We start from the raw sequence: 22,373 nt of genomic DNA, 5'->3' as shown, positions 1-22,373 counted from the left end.
GACTGGAGCAAATAAAGCCCTGGCCGTCTCAAACATCTCGGGGCCGCAGAAACCGAGAAAATAAGATCTTTTGCGGTCCCCAGAAATCTCGGTATACCCATTCGAGATTAGGAAACAGTCGAACCGGGCGACATAAGAGTCCCAAGTCTCCCCTTGTGGGTTAAAAGGGGGAAAAGTAAGCTGCACAGACATTTTCACTTAATGCAGATGTGGATGCGAGATGGAAAAGGCAGGGTCGAATTCTCGTCGCCAGTATAATAACTGAGGCCTTTAATCAAACATGACAGTTTAATGACAGGACGTGCCAACAGGGCAGGTACAGGCTTAAGAGCATAAACATGAATACACAGGCTTATATACAGCACGCCTTCTGAGGCAGCTACCAATGAATACAGAGGAAAGTTCCCGCTTGTGAGTTGCTGAGCTTACGCGCCCAATCAGCACCCTGGAGAGGGATATGCAAGCGAGATTCTGACAGCCGGCTGTTACTATGCGGACACAGCAACTACTTCAGCTTCAACCGCAACAACACAAGAGCACGCAACTTAATACGAACCGTTCCAAATTCAAACTTAATACGAACCGTTCCAAACTTGACTGTAAAAAATATGACTTTAACAATCGAGTTGTCAAAGCATGGAACTCATTACCGGACTCAATAGTGTCAACCCCTAACCCCCAACATTTCTCCCTTAGACTGTCCACGATTGACCTCTCCAGGTTCCTAAGAGGCCAGTAAGGGGCATACATAAGTGCACTAGTGTGCCTTTCGTCCCCTGTCCAATTGTCTTTCCTTTATCTCATATATCACATATATTTTCTTCCTTTCATATATCTTCTCTTCTATTTTCACTTTTATCCTTATATATATTACTTCATGTTTATTTTCTTCCTATGTATTTATGTATTGGACAAATGAATGGGTGAATAAATAAATAAATAAATAAATAAATACATACATTTTTACAGTTATTATGAGTATCTGACATGCAGTGCCTAATTTACATCTGTTAACTATTCAGTCCTGAACTTTCTCCTGTTGATAGAGAAAACCTGAACCACAGTTTCTATTTAAATTAAAGAAGCCCTGCCCCAAATATATTGTCACAGATTTGGCATCTATGCTATTGCTCATTCACAACTTTGAAAGCATGAGCCTCTGAAATCATCGAACTATAAATAGCAATAGCACTTAGACTTATATGCCGCTTCACAGTGCTTTATAGCCTTCTCTAAGCAGTTTACAAAGTCAGCATATTGCCCTCAGCTATCTGGGTCCTCATTTTAACCACTTCGGAAGGATGGAAGGCTGAGTCAACCTTGAGCCAGTGAGACAAAATGCAGCTAGCAGCCAGCTAAAGTAGCCAGCAGTAATGCACTGCACTGTGCAATCCTGGCTCTTAAAGATAAATACTCTTGCTTTTCCCCCCTGCGAATTGCTTTATTTATTTATTTATTATTTAGATTTGTATGCCGCCCCTCTCCGAGGACTCGGGGCGGCTCACAGCAGAGAAAAACAAATCATAAATAATCTGAATACATTTAAAACATTTAAGATTTAAAAAGAAGCCCCATATAGTACTTACACACTCATAAGCATACCATACACAATTTAAACATGCCCAGGGGGAGATGTCTTAGTTCCCCCATGCCTGACGGCAAAGGTGGGTTTTAAGGAGTTTACGGAAGGCAGGTAGAGTAGGGGCAGTTCTAATCTCCGGGGGGAGTTGGTTCCAGAGAGCCGGTGCCGCCACAGAGAAGGCTCTTCCCCTGGGGCCCGCCAACTGACACTGTTTAGTTGACGGGACCCGGAGAAGGCCCACTCTGTGGGACCTAATCGGTCGCTGGGATTCGTGCGGCAGGAGGCGGTCTCGGAGGTATTCTGGTCCTATCTGATGGACATTATCTGCTATCTGATGGACATTACAACAATAGAAATAAAATTTTTCTAGTTAAGAAAACACAAGTTTCTAAAAGATTGCTGCTTCATATTATTCAGAATTAAGATTTAAGATTTAATTGGATTTGTATGCTGTCCCTCTCAGGGCAGCTCACAGCATATACAGAAAACAGTAATAAACAATACAATTAATAATGCATTAAAAACAATCCTTAAAATTCTGATTTTAAAAAACCTATCATTTACAATTCATACTAAAAAACATTCATTGGTCAGAGGGGAAAATCTAAAAAACCCGGCCCTGGCGGCAAAGATGAGTTTTTAAACTCTTTCAGAAAGCGAGGAGGGTAGGGCAGTGCGAATCTCCAGGGGGAGCTGATTCCAGAGGGCCGGGCCCCCCACAGAGAAGGCTCTTCCCCTAGGTCCCGCCAGCCAGCACTGTTTGGTCGACGGGACCCTAAGGAGACCAACTCTGTGGGTCCTCACCGGATGCTGGGATTTGTGTGATAGAAAGCGGTCTCAGAGGTAGTCTGGTCCTATGCCATGCAGGGCTTTATAGGTCATAACCAACACTTTACATTGTGTCCAGAAACAGATCGGCAGCCAATGCAGAATCATTGAGTTTTTTAATTCTTCTAGGAGATTTTATTTCTCCTCCAAAAAACCCCCCCAGATTCTAGCTCTGGGCAGGCTTAACTACAGGGGAGAGTTTCTGGGTCCAGAGCAAAAATGGCTGCTTTACCGAGATTGATGCTTTCCTTCAATATAACCAGCTTCAGTTCTCTTGTGTGTGCATGCGCACATCCCAGTGTGTTTTTGCTTCTGCGCATATGCGGGAAGCAAAACCACACTGAAATCTCACAAGGAGATGTGCATGAGAGAGAGGTTTTGGTGATTTTTATTTGCTTCTGCGCATGTGCAGAAGCAAAAAATCACTGAAATCTCACACATGTGCCCATCCCCTCGCATGATTTTGCTTTTGCGCATGCGCACAAATAAAAAATAAGCTGGGGCACATGGCATGCATACAAGAGGACTGAAGCTGTGCACGGAGCACGCCGTTCACTACTGGTGCACTGTCCTCTGCTGCAGTGTTTCCCAACCTTGGCAACTTGAAGATATCTGGACTTCAACTCCCAGAATTCCCCAGCCAGCATTCGCCCGCTGGGGAATTCTGGGAGTTGAAGTCCAAATATCTTCAAGTTGCCAAGGTTGGGAAACACTGTTCTACTGTACAGGTAGCAACCCATTATTGAATATAACCCAAGAAACTGAAGAAAACTTTGGTAAGTTCAAATGCAAGATTATAAAATACCCTAATTTATTCAGAAAGATTTCATTAGATTTCAAAGCCACAGTGCAGAAATATCTAAAAAGCTTTTCACATGCATATAAGCATAAGATAGCAGATTATATTGATCAATATACAAACATTATTGGACATTTGTTGTTTCTCCACTTTCCCCAAGCTTTATAGGTGCTTATGAAACTGCTAGAACTCATGCATTAGTGCACAAAACCTGAGTTTAAAAATACTCACTATTGAAAAAAACAGACTTTTAGAAAGTGATTTGTTCTGCTTGAAATGTATTGCTGGAGGCTCAGGTTTTTATGGGTTTGGTAACCAAAAGGACTACAAAAATTTGGATTACATGGGGGCTCACCAATGGCTCTCCATCTCTACAATGGTAATGGGTACATCTATCTAGAATACGCTTGCATAGCATAATTTTATTGTGGAGTATAGGAATAACATATGAGACAAAGAAAAAACTAATTTGATGACATAATGTAATTCCCATAACTGCCTCAAGAAAGTTGGGAGCAAATGACTTTACCTTCTACATTGAAGACTAAGTGTATATTACGGTAATCAATATTGGGAAAATAGTTGGATACATTGGCAGACAAATAGTCATTTAACAATAGCATCTGAAATGGCTGATAAAGATGCTTTATGAAATGATTAGTTTTGTTCCAGATGTTTTGAATTCCCTTGCAGAATGCCATCACAGCAATAGGTACAAATGTAGATGGCATCACAAGATGAACATTAAGCTAAACTAAACTGGGTTTTCATAGATGGAATGGGAATCAAGGAACTGTTAAGGTATAAGTGGAGATATGCTTTGCTACAAGAGCAATTCTTCTGACCATAGTTCCCTCTAAGCTGAGCAGTGAGCAATTGCTCACTTAAAAATCATCATCAACTCAGAGTTTTCCAAACCTGCCCAGAAGCCGAGAGGGAAAGAGTGAGAGGGAAGGAGAGAGAGAGGAAGAGAGGAAGAGAGAGAAACAGATAGAAAAAAGAGAGGAAGGAAAAGAGAAAGAAAAAGAATGGGAGTAAAGAAGAGAGAAAGAAAATCAAAATCTAGTTTGAAACTAGCTCAACTATTTAAGTGGCATTTTGATATTGATAGAGTTGCCCTATTACGAGCTCACTGTTATAGACACACAGTACAGTATTTTATTTTGAAATTCTCTGAGGCAAAACAGGGTGGGTTTTTTATTTGTTTGTTTATTTATTTATTTATTTATTTATTATTTCTGTGCCGCCCAGTCCCGAAGGGACTGCCGCTCAGACACTATACTTTTCCGCCCACCGCAAAAAAAAGTTAGAGGGAACACTGCTTCTGACCAGACAAAATATTATTTACCAGTAGCCTAAGAAGAATTATTGCAGATTTCAGTAAGATGACATGGCTTGTAGGCCTTAAAAAAGATGATTGGTACTAATAATACAATATTAATGATGGTTTTTTAAACAACCTAAGGCAATCAACATAAAGATTGTAGTAAAAATATGAAAGTACCTTTATGTTCTCTGTTTAGGAACAAAAGCAGGAAATGTTGCTTTGCTTTTCAAAAGCAAAATTCCATATAGATTTATATGAACTGTAATAATATTTCTTTAATTCTAAGTTTAATTTCAAAAACAGCTGGAGTTTGGCTTAAGATATTTGTTGTTAAATACCAGTTTTTTACAAAAAAAAAAAATCTGAGGATATAATTAAAGTTGGTGCAAAAAGCCATTTCAGACTGTCATAGACTTGGCAAGAATTTAAACACTGAAACAGTTATTATTTAGGGATAAATCTTATATCTAGAAAGACCAGTGTTGCAAAGGAATTTAGCCAACTCTACATCATTTATTTGACAGAGCCACATGGCAAGCAATGGCAAGGCTGGCTTTAAAAGCTGAAGACAGATTGTTTCTTTAGTTTGTGCTTTGGATGAAGAATCACTGCGGCACATTAAAGCACCAAATAGATAAAACATGTTGAGTATAATGATATAGTCAGCAACTTCTGACATTCACTGTAATGCATGCTGATATGAGATAGGTCACCAGGAATACTTATAATAAATGTTAGAAAGCCTGATGATTAACTGTTTAGTACACTTAGTAAATGTCCATGTTTGGATTTGTCACTTCATTTGGCTGAGTTGGGCAGTATTTGTTAAAGAAAATCTTTGGATAACAAATTGATGGTTTGGACTCCTTGCATTTTGCTGCAAACCCTTCTTAGAGAGCACGGAGGCAGAGGCCTTTTCAGAAGAGCAGGTGACTAAGAGGAAAATAATCATTTTGTCCCAATGCTCCAAGATCCCTATTGGAATTAAAAGGTAATTTCTGAGAAAGAGGAAGCTAATTCTTTTAGGAAATCTGGACCCTGCTATTAACTTTCAACTATTCAAGCAGTGATTCCCAATATGGCCCTTTATTGTTGAAACAATCCAAAATTATCTTGAGCAGTGATGGCGAACCTATGGCATGGGCACATGAACCATTTATTTTTATTTTATTTATTTATTTGTCCAATACACAAAACACATTGAGGGGAATGGGCATGAAGTATTACATACAAGGAAAAGATATGAAAATGGAGGAGAAGATATATGAAAGGGAGGAAAGATAGATGACATATGGGATAAGGGGAGGCAAATTGGACAGGGGACCAAAGGCACACTAGTGCACTTATGTACGCCCCTTACTGACCTCTTAGGAACCTGGCGAGGTCAATCGTGGATAGTCTAAGGGAGAAATGTTGGGGGTTAGGGGTTGACACTACTGAGTCAGGTAATGAGTTCCACACTTCGACAAATCGATTGCTAAAGTCATATTTTTTTACAGTCGAGCTTGGAGCGATTAATATTGAGTTTGAATTTGTTGCATGCTCTTGTGTTGTTGCGGTTGAAGCTGAAGTAGTCATTGACAGGCAGGACATTGCAGCATATGATTTTGTGGGCAATACTTAGATCATTGTTGTAGCTCAACTCCAATGTGATATGCCGCCCCGAGTTTGCGGAGAGGGGCGGCATATAAATCCAATAAATCTAATCTAAATCTAATCTAATGTGCATGTGTGTTCCAGCCAGCTGATTTTTGGTTCACAAAGAGGCTCTGGGAGGGTGTTTTATGGTTCCAGAGAGCCTCCGGGGATGGAGGAGGGCATTTTTACCCTCCCCCAGCTCCAGGGAAGCCTTTGGAGCCTCAGGAGGGTGGAACACAAGCCTATGGGGCCCACCAGAAGTTGGGAAACAGGCCATTTCCACCCTCCAGAGGGCCTCTGGGGGGCGGGGAAAGCTGTTTTCGCCCTCCCCAGGCATTGAATTTTGGGTGTGGGCAATTTCAAATGCACAATAGCACACTCCCATGCTCTTTCAGCACCTGATGAAAAAAAGATTTGCCATTACTGATATAGAGGCATATGTGATGTAGTGGCTTTATACTGACTACCCAAAGGCTATAATACAAATTCATTCATGCATTAATTTTCCCTAAGTAGCCTGCCTAGTTTTTATTATTTTAAAACAAAATAACACAATTAAAGAAGGCCTTTGATTGCCTGGTATCTAATTCTATTAAAATCAATGCAATGTGTGCAATTAAATTAATTCAATTTTATATTCCTTCCCTTTTTGTTTGTGTTCTATTTCTTTTTTTAGTTAATATATTTTAACTTTAAAAAAAAACCCTCGTGCTCAACTCTCACCTGTGGCTTCAAGTACGTGTAATAAATAGGAAATTCCCATTGCCAATGAAAATGAAATTAGGTTTACAATTTGGATTGAGGTTAGGTCTATTTGGAGTCTTGGATGGAACTAATGCTAGGGAAATATTCTTAATGGTACTGGAAAGGGAACAAATCAGCTGTTCTTTTGGATTTGCTTGAGGATCATAGTAGGAAAACCCAATTAGCCCTAAAATTAAAATAGGGACTGGTTAGGGTTAGGTCTCTTTGGAATCATGGAGAAAACTGGTGTGAGGGATGCTAGAAAGTTCTTACATATTTAAATACTTATCACCCAATCAGGTTGCTGCATGCTTAATTAACTCAGAATGACTCAGCATTCTCTTCGTATTCCTTCCTTCTGCATTGAGATATCACCTCAGGATATGGTTAATCCTGACGTATGTATGTATGTATGTATGTATGTATGTATGTATGTATGTATGTATCTCTGTCTATCTCTCTCTGTCTCTATCTATCTATCTTAGTGGTGAGTTCCAACTTACCTTGCTGCTGGTTTGCTTTCTCCCATATTGCGTGGCTGTGCCTTGGGACATGCGTGCGCTTTATGCGCACCTGCACAGTGCAAAAAAAATCTCAAAAATACCCCACTGAAAGCAAAATGGTGATGATGCACAGTGCCAGAAACTTGTCTTCTGTGCATGTGCAGAAGAAAAGAAAAAAAATCTGGTTGAGTTATGCCATTGTGACATCACCAGTGGGTCACTACTAGTTCAGGTAAACCAGTCCAAACCGGGAGAAACCACCTCATATATATGTGTCTATATATGTGTATGTATGTATGTATGTGTATGCATATATACATATACACATACACACACACACACATATACATGTACATATGTATATGTATGTGACATATGTAAAAATATGTAACATATTTTTGCTGATAATGAAAAGGAAGGGAGACTAGTATAGATCTATTTCAAGCTATTTTGCTCTCACCAGCTAGTTATACCCTTGCTAGGATTTGAACCTGAGGAGTCTGCCTGTTAGGCAGTAGCTTTAACCTCTACATCATAGGTTCTGCTTCTCTCAGCTTGTACCAGGGAAGAGTTCCATGGTTGTTGTTTTTTTGTTGAATCACCCTGGTATACCCAAAAATGGGAGGGAGTATGCTCAGAGTGTATACACACGCACACTCACACAGACACAGACATACAGACACACATGGTATATCTAGGTGTTCGCCCTAGAACAAGGACAGAAGCACCAGCCTGAAGATGACAAGTGGGACCTCGTTGAAACGTCGCCAGAAATATCCGAATCCTACATGGGAAGAAACCTGAATATGCCAAGACCTATTGTATATATATGTATATATTCCAAAATTGCCAAAATTCAAAAATTAACATTAATTGTTGACTTCCAATATTTAATACTTGAAATGCAAGGGTCACCCAGAAAGTAATGCACCACATTTTTTTTGCCTACAGTAATGGTACGAATGCAAAACTTTAAATATACATTATTTGAATTGTCAGGAGTGCGTGTGTAAATTTTGTGTTTCTTCAGACAGATAGTATAGCTGCAGCAGTGTTTTTGATGTCTGTAAGTGATGTATGTTACAATCAGCGTGTCATCTTTGAATTTCTCATTGTGGAGAAAGAAACTGTTGAGAACATTCACAAACGTTTGTGTACAGTTTATGGAGAATCTGCTTCCACTTGTTTGGGCCATTAAAGGAAGACATTTTGAGGATGACAATGAGGTGATTTGCACAATGCAGAAATGGCTTTGTAACCATAACAAGGAATTGTACGAACAGGGCATACACACCCTCGTGTCTCGTTGGAAGAAGGCCATAGAACAGGATGGAGATTACGTGGAAAAATAGGGAGTGTAGAAGAAACATCATTCTTTTTTGTGTGTAAGTTTTATCAATTCAATAAATAATTGTTGAAGAAAAAAATGTGGTGCATTATTTTCTGGGTGACCCTCGTAGGTAAGCATTGTGATATACAATAGATCAACATTCAGATGTGCTATTAAAATGTTCAATTAGTCAGTGGAATTGCCTGCCTTCAAAAGCTGGGGATGTTCCATCAATGGAGGCTTTTAAAACGAAATTCAATAGCCATTTCCTAGAATGATGTTTGTTTGTTTGTTTGTTTGTTTATTCATTCATTCATTCATTCATTCATTCATTCATTCATTCATTCATTCATTCATTTATTTATTTATTGGATTTGTATGCCGCCCCTCTCCGTAGACTCGGGGAGGCTAACAACAATGTTAAAAGCAGCATGTAACAATCCAATTAATAAAACAACTAAAAACCCTTATTATAAAACCAAACACACACACAAACATACCATGCATAACTTGTAATGGCCTAGGGGGAAGGAATATCTTAACTCCCTCATGCCTGGTGGCATAAATGAGTCTTGAGTAGTTTACAAAGGGTGGGGGCAGTTCTAATCTCCGGGGGGAGTTGGTTCCAGAGGGCCGGGGCCGCCACAGAGAAGGCTCTTCCATTGGGGCCCACCAAACAACATTGTTTAGTCGACGGGACCTGGAGAAGGCCAACTCTGTGGGACCTTATCGGTTGCTGGGATTCATGCGGTAGCAGACGGTTCCGAAGGTAATCTGGTCTAATGCCATGTAGGGCTTTTAAGGTCATGACCAACACTTTGAATTGTGACCGGAAACTGATATAGGGTCCTCTCCTTGGGGAAGGGGTTGGACTAGAAGAGCTTCAAGGTTCCTTCCAACTGTATTATTCTCTATTCTGTATTGCCAGATCACACAGCTCAGTAAGGGATGCTTCCATGCAGTTGGAGGATGTTACAGCAACTCCAGCTTTTGCCCCAACATTAAAAGTAAGGTCTTTAGATCTAGTTATTTGCAAAATAGAATTCTTTATTCACATCCGCAGTCAAGTCTTTATTCTCTTACACCAGCTGTCAGTCACACAGTTTAACTCAAGAACAATCCCTCTTTTCAATCCCAGCCGTACAAAAGACTGTAATTAGGTCAACGATGATAACTATAACAGAACAACTTTAACTTGGTTTGTAAAGTGTTTTATTCTTGGGTACAGATTATAGTTTTTGAGAAAGATGGAGACGTTTTTTAAATAATGCTTAGAGTTTTATACTTTTTAATGAAAACCTAGTTAAAATTGTCGTGATAGTGGATGTTCTGAACAATTCTGATGAAGCCGTTTTTTATTTTATAGTGTTATACATGAACATGTGAAGTAGCATGAGATACTTAACTTCTGCTTCTTATAATAGATTTTAATGTTAATAGTTGTAAGAAATTATTGTTTTTTTATTACATGTTGTAAGCTGCCCCGAGCCTTTGGAGAGGGGTGGTATATAAATCCAATTAATAATAAATAAATAAAGCTATTGAGACAATAACCAAGAAAAGCTTATAAAATAATTTATTCAGTCAGTTTCAATTGTTTTGTTGTTGTTTTTTTAAACCTTATTCATGTGTTTAAATATTAATAAACAAACTGCAGAACAATTACAGTACATTTCCTGTTGTCCGTTTCCATCATTTTTCTATAGTTCACTCAATATATGATGAGTACATAATTGACTTCGGTGATAAATATCCTGATAAACCAAAGGGTCCTTCTCTTGCGGGGGGAGGGGAAGATAGTTAGATAATATTGGTTAACCTCCTTGTTGCTCTTATTGCATTGAATGTTGTTGTCAGGCCCAAAGTCATTATGTGAAGTCAAAAGTTGGCCTGACACAGTTTGGTAGTGATAGAGGAATGGGGGGGGGGGGGTGAGGCGGTGGGGGGAGGAAAGAAAGGAATATTATGACTATATATCCACACATTCCTTTCTGCTAATGCCATAGTAACAAACACAGGAAGAAATCAGGAATCCTGCATAGGATTGGTCCTCATGACTGCACTTGTGGGTGTGGGGATGTGATATGGGTTTTTGACCCGGATGTAATCTGAGGGATTCAGAGTTGGAATTGTTGTCAGCGAACCAAATAGCATCTGAGAAATAAATCATTTCCACACCTGTGCTTCTCACAGGGTACGATTTATTAACAGCCATGTCTGGATTCGACTTGAATCATTCCAATTCTGAGTCCCAGGACTTGGAAATTTCTGGTGACGTTTCGATGAGGTCCCACTCATCATCTTCAGGCTGGTGTTTCTGTCCTTGTTCTAAGGCGAACACAGTGAGACCTGAGCTGCCTTCCTTCTATAAATACTGGTGGCTGGGTGTGGTTTGATGGCTCAGCAATTGCCTGCTGTGTAGAAACTTCCTGGTGAGTCAGTGGTCGTTGATGTAGCTGAGGTATGCTGATTAGTTAATGGTTTTTGATTAGGCGTGATATCCTGAGTAGTTGGAGCTTGCAGGCTACTTGATTGTTTTGCAATGTGTGTTCTGAGTCTGGTTTCAGTTTCTATGGCTGGGATACATTTGAGGGCTGGTTTCCAGATGTCTGGTAGGCGGGAGGTATCCTCCCGCTTGTTCATATTTTGGGGATGTTTTTCTATCCCGATGGCTTCCATGATTATTCTTTTGCTGTAGTGTTCTGTTTTGAAAATTAATTTAGTACTGTCAAAATCAATTTCATGTCCTGTAGTTTTGAAGTGTTGGAAAAGGGAAGAGGTTTTTTCTTTTTTCCTTAATGCATTCTTATGTTTTGCAACACGTACAGATAAAAAAATAGCCAACATCCTAAGAAACCCCAAAGACAATATCCAGCTAGAAAACCAGGGAGTTTATCAAATACCGTGTAAAATCTGCCCAGCCACATATATTGGACAAACTAACAGGAGAGTAAATGCAACCTTTGACTTCACATAATTTCTTTGGGCCTGACAGTTGCTCTCATTGCAGGATTCACTCACCAGATGGAGAGGGGGCAGCCTATCAGCCTGGAAGCCATCTTTATTTATTTATTTTTTATTTATTTATTTGTCAAAACATGTACAAGACAATAGGTATAATATAAACATAAACAAAAGCAAGCAGGTAGGTAAATTTGGAGAATAGGATACTAGGACAGGAACGGTAGCCACCATGGTGCACTTATGCACACCCCTTACAGACCTCTTCGGAATGGGGTGAGGTCGACTGTAGACAGTCTAAGATTAAAGTTTTTGAGGTTTAGGGAAGGAACTACAGAGTCAGCTAGTGCATTCCATGCATTGATCACTGCTGAAGTTGTATTTTCTGAAATCGAATATCGAGTGGTTTGCATTTTGTTTGAATCTATTTTGTGCATGTGTGTTGTTGCAGTTGAAGATGAAGTATTCATTGACTGGTAGGACATTGTGGTAGACAATACATCAATTGTTTTAATTTATTTATTTATTTTATTTATTATTTGGATTTGTATGCCGCCCCTCTCCGAAAACTCGGGGCGGCTCACAACAAGTGAAAAGACAATGTCTTTTATGTCTCATTTAATGTCTCATATACAGTGCAGGTTCCAGATGGATGAGCTGTATTCGAGGATTGGTCTGGCAAATGTTTTGTATGCTCTGGTTAGCAGTTTAAAATTGCCAGAGAAGAAGCTGTGCAAGATTAGGTTAACAACTTTTAGTGCCTTTTTGGCAATGTTGTTACAATGGCACTTAGATCATTAGATATGAGTACTCCAAGGTCCTTAACAGAGTGAGGGTTGCCTACAAGTTTATATCCCCCAGGTTTGTATTTTGTGTTCTGATTCTTTTTGCCAATGTGTAAGACAGAGCATTTATTGGTTGAAAATTGAAATTGCCAGTTATCAGACCATTATGATACGTGGTCTAGGTCTTTTTGAAGGGTAGCAGCATTGTCGGTGGTGTTGAATAGTTTAACATTGTCAGCAAAGAGAATGCAGTTACTTATAATATGATCACTAAGGCTGTTTATGTAAAGAATGAATAGTGTTGGTCCTAGGACGCTGCCTTGAAGGACAGCACTGGTGACAGGTGTAGGATTTGATAGGGCACTCCCTATTTTAACAATTTGTTGTCTGCTTGACAAGAACACAGTTATCTAATTATGAAGGGGACCAGAGATGCCATAAAAATTTAGTTTTCAAAGTAGTTTGTCATGTACTACTGAATCAAAGGCTTTACAAAAGCCTATGTAAATTGCATCTATTGATTTACCTTGATCGAGTTGTGGTCCATATGTTTTTGAAGTGTAGGAGTTGCAGGTTGGTGGATAATTTTTTTTCTGAAGCCAAATTGTTTGTTAAATAGTAGATTGTCAGTTTCTATGTGAAGGGTGATTTATGATTGATTCCATGACTTTGCAGGTGACGCAACATAAAAAGATTGGTCTGTAATTTTCAATTTGAGCATAATCTTGGGCATTGGATCCTCAAGCCTGTCACATTTTGTTGTGATTCCGTCTGAGGCTCCTCAGGGAACGACTGAACCTCTGCCGGCTCCATGCTCAGAGGGGGAGGATGAGGAACAGGAGGAGGAGGAGGAGGCCCAAGCAGACAGGGAGGAGGAATATCAGGCCGAGGGAGAGGGAGAACAGCCTGAGTCCCCCGGGGTGGAGCTCTCCCCAGCAAGCAGCCTGGAGTCCTTGGATGAAAATGCACAAGCCATCATCGATCTCAGGCAGAGAAGAGCAGCACAACGAAGGGGACAATTAGCCAGGTATTTCCAGCCCTAAATAGGCAACAGATGGGTTTGGGTGTGGTTCTCCCCAGAAAGGCTGAAAAGGCAGACCCACCCTTCCTGTATTGTGGAGTATTATCTTTGGGAGTCCTGGGACCTGGCTGTGATCTTTGGCGTTTCTGACTGTGGCTTGTGGCCCTGAAGGCTGAAACCTTGGGGGGAAAGACGTGGGTCTTATTCTCTACAGTGGTGTGTATGCCAGCAAGAAGTCTGCTGTATTGTCTGGCCGTCATGACTCTGCTGTGAAGCCTCATAGCCTGTCTGTTGGGAAGAACAGGTTTTTCTCTGTGTTTGTTTTTCCAACTATAAAGTGCCTTTGCTTTTACCAGCGTGTCTGGCTGCTTTTTTCAGTTGGTGTTGAAGTCTGGGGGCACCCAGACAGAACACATTTAGTGCTGTGGGAAATTGAAGAGGGGATTGCATGGAGCTGGGAAGATATATAGTCATAATATTCCTTTCTCCAAGGGTCATTTTTCCCTGCACATGGATGGGTATAACTGGGAGGTATTTCCAGTTGGGATGGTGTCTTGATTGGACCATGTGATAGACATGTGGGTGCTGGGGCAGAGTCTTGGACTTTCTTTGGGGTGGGGAAAACCTGGATGTGCCAATATGAGATCTCTAATAAAATGGAACATTGAGGAAATTAAAGCCTCCGAATCTTCTTTTATTGGGAGTATTACTTGAAACCCTGACTTTATAGTTTCTAAAAATAATAGAAATAAACAAATTATAAACAACACACAAGGCAAAAAACGGTTTCATTTTTCAGCCATTCTGCAGTTTAAATAGTTCTTTATCTTCATATTTGCTATAAACAGAGCTATTAGAAATTAAACTCCATTAAAAACAATATTTGCACATGAAATACTCATAGAACTATACTATATTTATTTATATATTATCACTGATACTGATTTTTTAACCATAGATTAAAGATATAAAAGAATTTGTAATTAAAAAATGGCTATGGTCTTGATTTATAGAACAAAATAATCTGTCCCTTAAGAACATCATTTTATGGAAAAATAATAAAAACCATGTTGTGACTAGAGTGAAAGATTTTAGAATATAAAGAAATGAACTATTACATTAATTTATGACAATAGATAATTTATGACAATAGATAGATAAAACAAACAGGCAAGGGCTTAGCATCTAGTAAAGTGGAATTACAGGAGCAATGATGTAGTTTAGTTGTGCTAACTGTTGTCACACTCACCAAAATTAGAAATAGCACATTTGCAAAACTTCACATATGATAGCACAACATCATTAGCAAATGCAGCTATAGAATGTTAAACACAACAACATACTGACATATGTATATTGGATGAAAGACACTTCGGAATGTAGTAGCAAATTGATTATTTAGCTAAACCTAATATAATTCCAGATGAGTAGCCATTTCAATCTGTAGCAGCAACTATATAAAAACTACTCTGGCATCTCTAGTCACTAACGGGTTTATGTTGCATGAACATTTGTGCTTCGCTGCATTCCTATTCATGAACAGAGAGTATAATGTATTTGGGAGGGATGATAGCTCAGTGCTAGAGTGCACATCTTGTATTTGAAAGGTTTCAGAATTAACTCCTTGCATGTCTAGGTAAAAAGAAATCACAGATAAAAACAATGAAAAATCTCCAGAGACCAAAGACATCTGCTGTTTGTCTGGGTAAGTAGTCCTGTTTCACTGAATCAGTATAAAATTGTTTTGTATGTTACGTGTGTTATGTGTTGTATATTTCAAAGTAAAAGTGGCATTTCTGACTAACTGGTTTATGCATAACAGTGCACTAATTCATTTTCATGGGTATGCACATGAAATTACTACAAAATAGTTTGTACATGTTGCATATTTTGTCTTATCCTATGGTATTTTATATCAGTAGTTCTGTTAAATTCTGGAGAAAATAATTATAGCCAAGAAAGGAATTGTATTTTGTACTTGCATGACACAGTAGCCAGGATTACAGATAAAGCAATGCAATTAATACGGTTTACAAATCAGAATCAGAAAGGTTACCCTTTATTCTAAGCCCAAGCTAGCTGAACTACTTTATTATTGGTTTCATACTGAGTTCATATTATGGTTGTGGTAAAATGTTTTCTCAATAATCTATGATTTGCAACACAAGCAAAACCTAAATAAACTGTAATGTGGGTTTATGTGAGATGTGAAACCTGACTATGGACTAAAACTGTGCATAACCACACGGGCAGTAGTCCGTATAATACTGCTGTCTGAAATTACCCTCCTCCTAAATCACCACTGTTAATTTGAGATTTTGTAGAACATGGAAAATGCAGAACAGAAAGGCAATTGCTTAGAAATAAAGAACATTCCAAGCATGCGAAAAGACACTGAATGCTTTTTAATTTACTCAGCAAAATCCCCTTTGACTTAAGCATCTCTTGATGACTTTGTAGACATGTCGATGCTGTTTTCTTCCATTACTAGTACAGTGTTCCCTCGATTTTCGCGGGTTCGAACTTCGCGAATAGCCTATACCATGGTTTTTCAAAAAATATTAATTAAAAAATACTTTGCGGGTTTTTTTCTATACCACAGTTTTTCCCGCCTGATGATGTCATACGTCATCGCCAAACTAATAATTTTTGCAAATAAATAACAAAAAAATAATAATTGTTAATAAATATTTATGTTTATAAATATCAGGATCACTAAGTGTCTTATTCAATGGTGAGTACCAGTAATAATGGTGAGTAAATGGTTGTTAAGGGAATGGGAAATGGTAATTTAGGGGTTTAAAGTGTTAAGGGAAGGCTTGTGATACTGTCCATAGCCAAAAATGGTGTATTTACTTCCGCATCTCTACTTTGCGGAAATTTGACTTTCACGGTCAATCTCAGAACACATCCCCCACGAAAATCGAGGGAACACTGTACTATTTTATCACTGTTTTATACAGGAAATTCATTTCTGAGTTTTCAATCCAGCACCCAACACCTTATAGGCAGAAAAAGGCACACAATGTAAATATTGGACCCCAAGCTGATGCAACGTCTACACCCAATATTGGAGTTGTGTGTGTCTGGATGGTGAAGACCAGACTTAGGCTCAAACCAGCAAGACTGAGAGGCTTTGTTATAGTTCGGCCCTTCAGATTCCAGGGAGCTTTCATCTGTAGTAGTCCTTAATGGAGTTTCAGTAACGCATAAAAGATGGTTATACACTTTGAGGAGTGGTGGTGTCTTTTTTGGGTTCTTAGTTCAGAGCAAGATTCTGGCCAAATGGCATTTGCTCAGGTTCAACTTATGTGTCTTCTGCCCATTCCCATTCTGGAGGATCTTCAGCAGTCATTCAGACTTTGATCCCCTCTTCACTGGATTACTTTTTTATTTTATTATTTATTTTTATTTGTTAGTTTTGTCATGTATGTATTGGTTTTATACAAAGATATAATATTTATATAGTAAAAGAGAAACGTTAGGACAGGGGACGGAAGGCACTCTGGTGCACTTATGCACGCCCCTTACTGACCTCTTAGGAATTGGGAGAGGTCAACAGTGGATAATCTGAGGGTAAAGTTTTGGGGGTTAGGTGATGATACTACAGAGTCTGATAGTGAGTTCCATGCATCAACTATTCGGTTACCAAAGTTCTATTTCCTGCATTCGAGTTAAGAGTTGTTTACTTTAAGTTTGTATCTGTTGTGTGCTTGTGTGTTGTTGTTGTTGAAGCTGAAGTAGTCATTGACAGGAAGAACATTGTAAAAGATGATTTTGTGGGCTATGCTTAGGTCGTGTTTAAGACGATGTAGTTCTAACCTTTCTAAACCTAGGGTTGAGGTTGTAAGTCTACTTTAATACATTATACAAGGACTGCCTTTGAAGACCACTTGGAAGCTACAAAATGCAACAACATGGGTAGTACATTGTAGTATGGACACATATCCCTGCTGCTTTGTGAGCTGCACTGTTGCCAATTGGCTTCCGGGTGCAATTAAAAGCACTCACTATCAGCTATAAAGTTCCTGCATGGTGCAGACCCTAGTTACTTGAAAAACTGCCTGTCTCCATATCTTCTGCCTCGTCATGTGAACTGGAATGGGTACATTCCAGGTCTCTTATATTAAGTAGTCACACACACACACACACACACACACACACACACACACACAATTATTTTTCTTCTTGATAGACTTTTATTTTATTTTCATTTTTATCTGTGGGATGCCCAGAGTTGTTATAAAATTAGATGGCCTCAAACTTTAAATACTAAAATATAAGAATATGAGAATAGAGAAAAAAACTGCTGTCATGGATTCATCAAAACAGGAAGTGTTTATGTAATGATACTAATGATTGACAGTAGATCTTTGCTTCAGCTGTGGGGACATGTGATCTGATTGCAGATTCTTCTCTAAGAGAAGAATGTACATTTTAAAGTGTTTTAATTGTACTAGATACTGTATCTTTACCTAAACACATCTAATTTTGGATGAGATGAGTCAGACCAATGAACCACAAAGATCTGGCAGTGTTCCAACCATCAGAGTTTTATTTCCTCTCATCACAACAGCAGTTAGCAAATGCTGCAGGAAATTCACAGACTAGCTCAGCCATGTTGCCACTGCGCTTTCAATACTACATTTTAAAATACTTGATGGCAGCCTTGGTTCAACATTATCCGAAGGATAGCAGGATTAACCCAATAGCCTTGCTTTGCTCAACACACTTAACCCTAAACTGACCATACTGCTTGGATCGACCCTAGTGTATATATGCTGGGTTACTTTGTAGTTCACTAGATTTGCCCACAAGGCATAAATTAAGCAATCAAATTTTTGTCCAGGAACTCAAACCTAAATGGTGACATGACAATCAATGGATCCTGTTAAGTTGAAGAAAACAAAGAAGGTAACTTAGCCTTGGTCAATTGTTCCTTGAGAATCATGCAGAAATTAGGAGAGGAGTCTGAATTACTGTACTGCAGAAATCAGGAGGGACAAGCCATATTACAGCCCTTCTGTTGTGGTTAGCTCTGGCCCAGCTCCTGCCCCCAAAAATGTGCAGGTGGATTGTGTGAGACATTCACATGCCGCAGGCATGTTTTGCTCCCAATGGAATCTGCCGATGAAGCCTCCTCTGACCAAGGAAGCGTGAGTGACAGGGAAGAGGGGAGTTTGGCAGACAGCTCAGGAGGAGATCAATCATCTGTATCATCCCTGGATTCTGAACAAGACTAATAATTACACATCCACGCATGCGTAGAGTAATGCATAGGGGACAACAACTAAAGGATTATTACAAGAGAAAATGAGGCCACTGGTGGTTGGGTGGAGCTCCAGTAATTAGGGCTGCTGCTATAAATAGCAGCGTGTGGGTTTGGCCGTTGTGAAAGAGTAGCTGATCGCCATACTTCAGGAATCGTGTGTTGCTGTTTTCTGGACTTTGTTGATTTTTCACGCCTTTGAAACCAAAGCAGAGCAACGTGTGTGTGTGTCTCACTTCGTTGGAAGAAGGGGTGTGAAGTTTCTTCACAGCTGCTAGCTAAGTACTTAATGACTGCTTAAGGGAAATTGTACAGACTACCCGGTTGTTTTGGGATGGGTGCTCTTTGCAATACAAAAAGAGTGCTTAGTTTATTTTGAATTTTTTGATAAAGAACATTGTTTTGAATTTTTAAACGTGTGTGTGTGTGAAATTTGTACCCTTGAATTTTCGGGAGGCTCCTACCAGAGAGCCTGGCAGAACACCTTCCAACATTCATAACCAAAATTTGTATTTCTAAAGGAAAAACTGGGATCGAGAAAATTGAAATGCTATAACCAAATTATGCACCATATATCCACTCGACCCAGGAGGTACATAGGTGTCTGACTGCACACATATGGTTTCAGCAGCTTTCAAATGAGATAGGTAGAAAAGCCTAGCGAGTCTTCTGCACTTGCAACTTTCTTCCCTTCTGTCCCTCCCCACCTGAGCTCTTCCCATAGGGCAAAGGAAGAAACTGCTATGCTTCACTTTGAAATCGGTGCAAGGCTAAGGTGGGCGGAAGGAGGAGAAGAAAGGAATCTAGGGGCAAAAAAAAGAAGCGATGCTCTCAAGATTGGAAAGGCAGGCAAGCAGACAGGCCGATGTGGAAACTCTTTGCCCAAGGCCCTCTCTTCTTCTTCCAGGAAGCGACTACATCAGAAAGTTGTTGGAGCCGCTTGCAAAATTTCCCGTCTTGGCAGTCTGCACGCATTAAAGTTTGCTCTGTGATTGCACTAATATGTCAATTTGCATGACCCAGTCAGCATCTCCACTGAGCCTTACTTTTTCTGCCCCTTCTCCAAACCCTCCTAACAAATATGGTATATCTTCAGATGCGAAGGTGTGCATCTGAGCCATCTTGCCCCAACAAGCCATGCAAGGCATCTTTGATTTGTGGGGATATTGGTCTTCCCATAAACAATTGCAGTTCAGCCACATTTTGGGGCCTGGGCCAGGAAGTGATCGCTCAAGCTTCATGAGGTCGGTTAACAAGATATGTGACATATGGTTGCTAAAATTGGCATTTCTCTAGGGATAACTTCAACCCTTCTTCATGGAGCCTTGTCAGAAACTTCTCCAGGAGCTCATGCTTTTCAAGAGTCTCCCCAAAGACAATGATATTGTCTAGGTAGAAACATAGAAACATAGAAGTCTGACGGCAGAAAAAGACCTCATGGTCCATCTAGTCTGCCCTTATACTATTTTCTGTATTTTATCTTAGGATGGATATATGTTTATCCCAGGCATGTTTAAATTCAGTTACTGTGGATTTATCTACCACATCTGCTGGAAGTTTGTTCCAAGGATCTACTACTCTTTCAGTAAAATAATATTTTCTCATGTTGCTTTTGATCTTTCCCCCAACTAACTTCAGATTGTGTCCCCTTGTTCTTGTGTTCACTTTCCTATTAAAAACACTTCCCTCCTGGACCTTATTTAACCCTTTAATATATTTAAATGTTTCGATCATGTCCCCCCTTTTCCTTCTGTCCTCCAGACTATACAGATTGAGTTCATTAAGTCTTTCCTGATACGTTTTATGCTTAAGACCTTCCACCATTCTTGTAGCCCGTCTTTGGACCCGTTCAATTTTGTCAATATCTTTTTGTAGGTGAGGTCTCCAGAACTGAACACAGTATTCCAAATGTGGTCTCACCAGCATTCTATATAGTGGGATCATAATCTCCCTCTTCCTGCTTGTTATACCTCTAGCTATGCAGCCAAGCATCCTACTTGCTTTCCCTACCGCCTGACTGCACTGTTCACCCATTTTGAGACTGTCAGAAATCACTACCACTAACACCTCTATCCAATTCATGTCTCCCACCACCCACACCATAAGTTTTTTTTTAAAAAAAATATTGGATTTGTATTGTTTTTTTCTTGTTGTGAGCCGTTCCGAGTCCTCGGAGAGGGACAGCATACAAATCTAATAAATAATAATAATAATAATAATAATAATAATAATAATAATAATAATAATAAGTTGCTGAAAGGTCGCCAGGGCCCCTGATAACCCTCGAGGCATCTGATTGAATTCATAGAGCCCCAAGGGGCAGATGAAAGTAGTTTTCTCTTTATCATTTGGATCCATGGAAATCTGTTGGTAGCCACTTCTAGATCCATCACACTAAACCACCTTTCCCTAACAAACAATGTAGGTCATCTTTGATTTAGGTGGATAGTGGTCTTCCCATTATGATAATCTATGCAAATTTTCAGGGATCCATTCTTCTTCTGGGCTTTTACTATGGGAGAGGCATAGAGGCTCTGAGATGCCATTAGATGCTCTCTGAGGCTGTCCAAGTCACTTCGGGGAATCTGCTGAGACTTCTCTTGGAAAAGTTTATCTTCCTGTGTAGACGGATTCAATGCACCCCACATTAATTTAGTCTTTTGAGAATAGATGTTACCACTCCAAAGTTGGTCTCTAGCTTCCTCCTGCCACTTTGGGCCCAGCCGTGTGTTCCTCAGGGAGAATCAATCTGTTGAAACCTCCCCCTCAGTCTTTCCCCCTGTATCAGGCAATACAACAGGGGTGGCTGGTTTCACTTGTCCCTCCAACATTCAGTCCTTCAATCTCTCAGGGAAGATAGTAACATTTTGAGAGCTGGCCTCTAGCCTGCTCAAGGCCTCCATAGATATCATCTCTGGGATTACCGTATTTTTGGAGTATAAGACTCATCTTTGTATTCCCCCAAAGAGGGTGAAAACTTGGGTGCACCTTAAACACCTAATGTAGTCTCACCTACCCATCCACCCCCACCCTTTGGCCTCTGCTTTCCAGCTCTTCAGTCTGGAACCCTCATCACATCTTGGACATAAACACGTTAGAAAATGTCCAAAGATTTTTTTATTTCTTCACTCCTCCACTCAAAACAGAATACCCTATGTTTCTATGTTGCTATATGACACTACAGGTGTACAGTACTTGTATAAAGCTGCACCAACTACAAAATCCAGCCCAGTAAGGAAACTACAAAGGGCTCTCAGTGACAGAAGTAACTGTTATGACTAAGTCAGAATTTAAGTCAGCTGCTTTATCTTAATAATATAATAATAATATAATATAATAAGAGTAGGAAGGGACCTTGGAGGTCTTCTAGTCCAATCACTTGCTTAGGCAGGAAATCCTATACTACTTCAGACACATGGTTATCCAACATCTGCTTAAAAACTTCCAGTGTTGGGGCATTCACAACTTCTGAAGGCAAGCTGTTCCACTGATCAACCGTTCTGTCAGGAAATTTCTCCAACTTAGAACTAAGCAGATTTTATTTATATATATGTATTTGTCAAACAATTATAGGATGGTAATTTGA

The 22,373-nt window shown here is 39.6% G+C and overlaps 1 protein-coding gene across 1 annotated transcript in view; it reads left to right on the top strand.

Annotated features, from left to right (window-relative positions):
• FAM151B (family with sequence similarity 151 member B) overlaps nt 1-22,373 on the top strand; it is a 786,337-nt gene that overhangs the window by 721,218 nt on the left and 42,746 nt on the right. The window lies entirely within an intron of this gene.

This window comes from Erythrolamprus reginae, chromosome 2 (genome assembly GCF_031021105.1).
Source record: "Erythrolamprus reginae isolate rEryReg1 chromosome 2, rEryReg1.hap1, whole genome shotgun sequence".
NCBI classification, from domain to species: Eukaryota; Metazoa; Chordata; class Lepidosauria; order Squamata; family Dipsadidae; genus Erythrolamprus; species Erythrolamprus reginae.
Note: the sequence above shows the minus strand (reverse complement) of the source record. Positions and strands in the feature narration are given on the sequence as shown.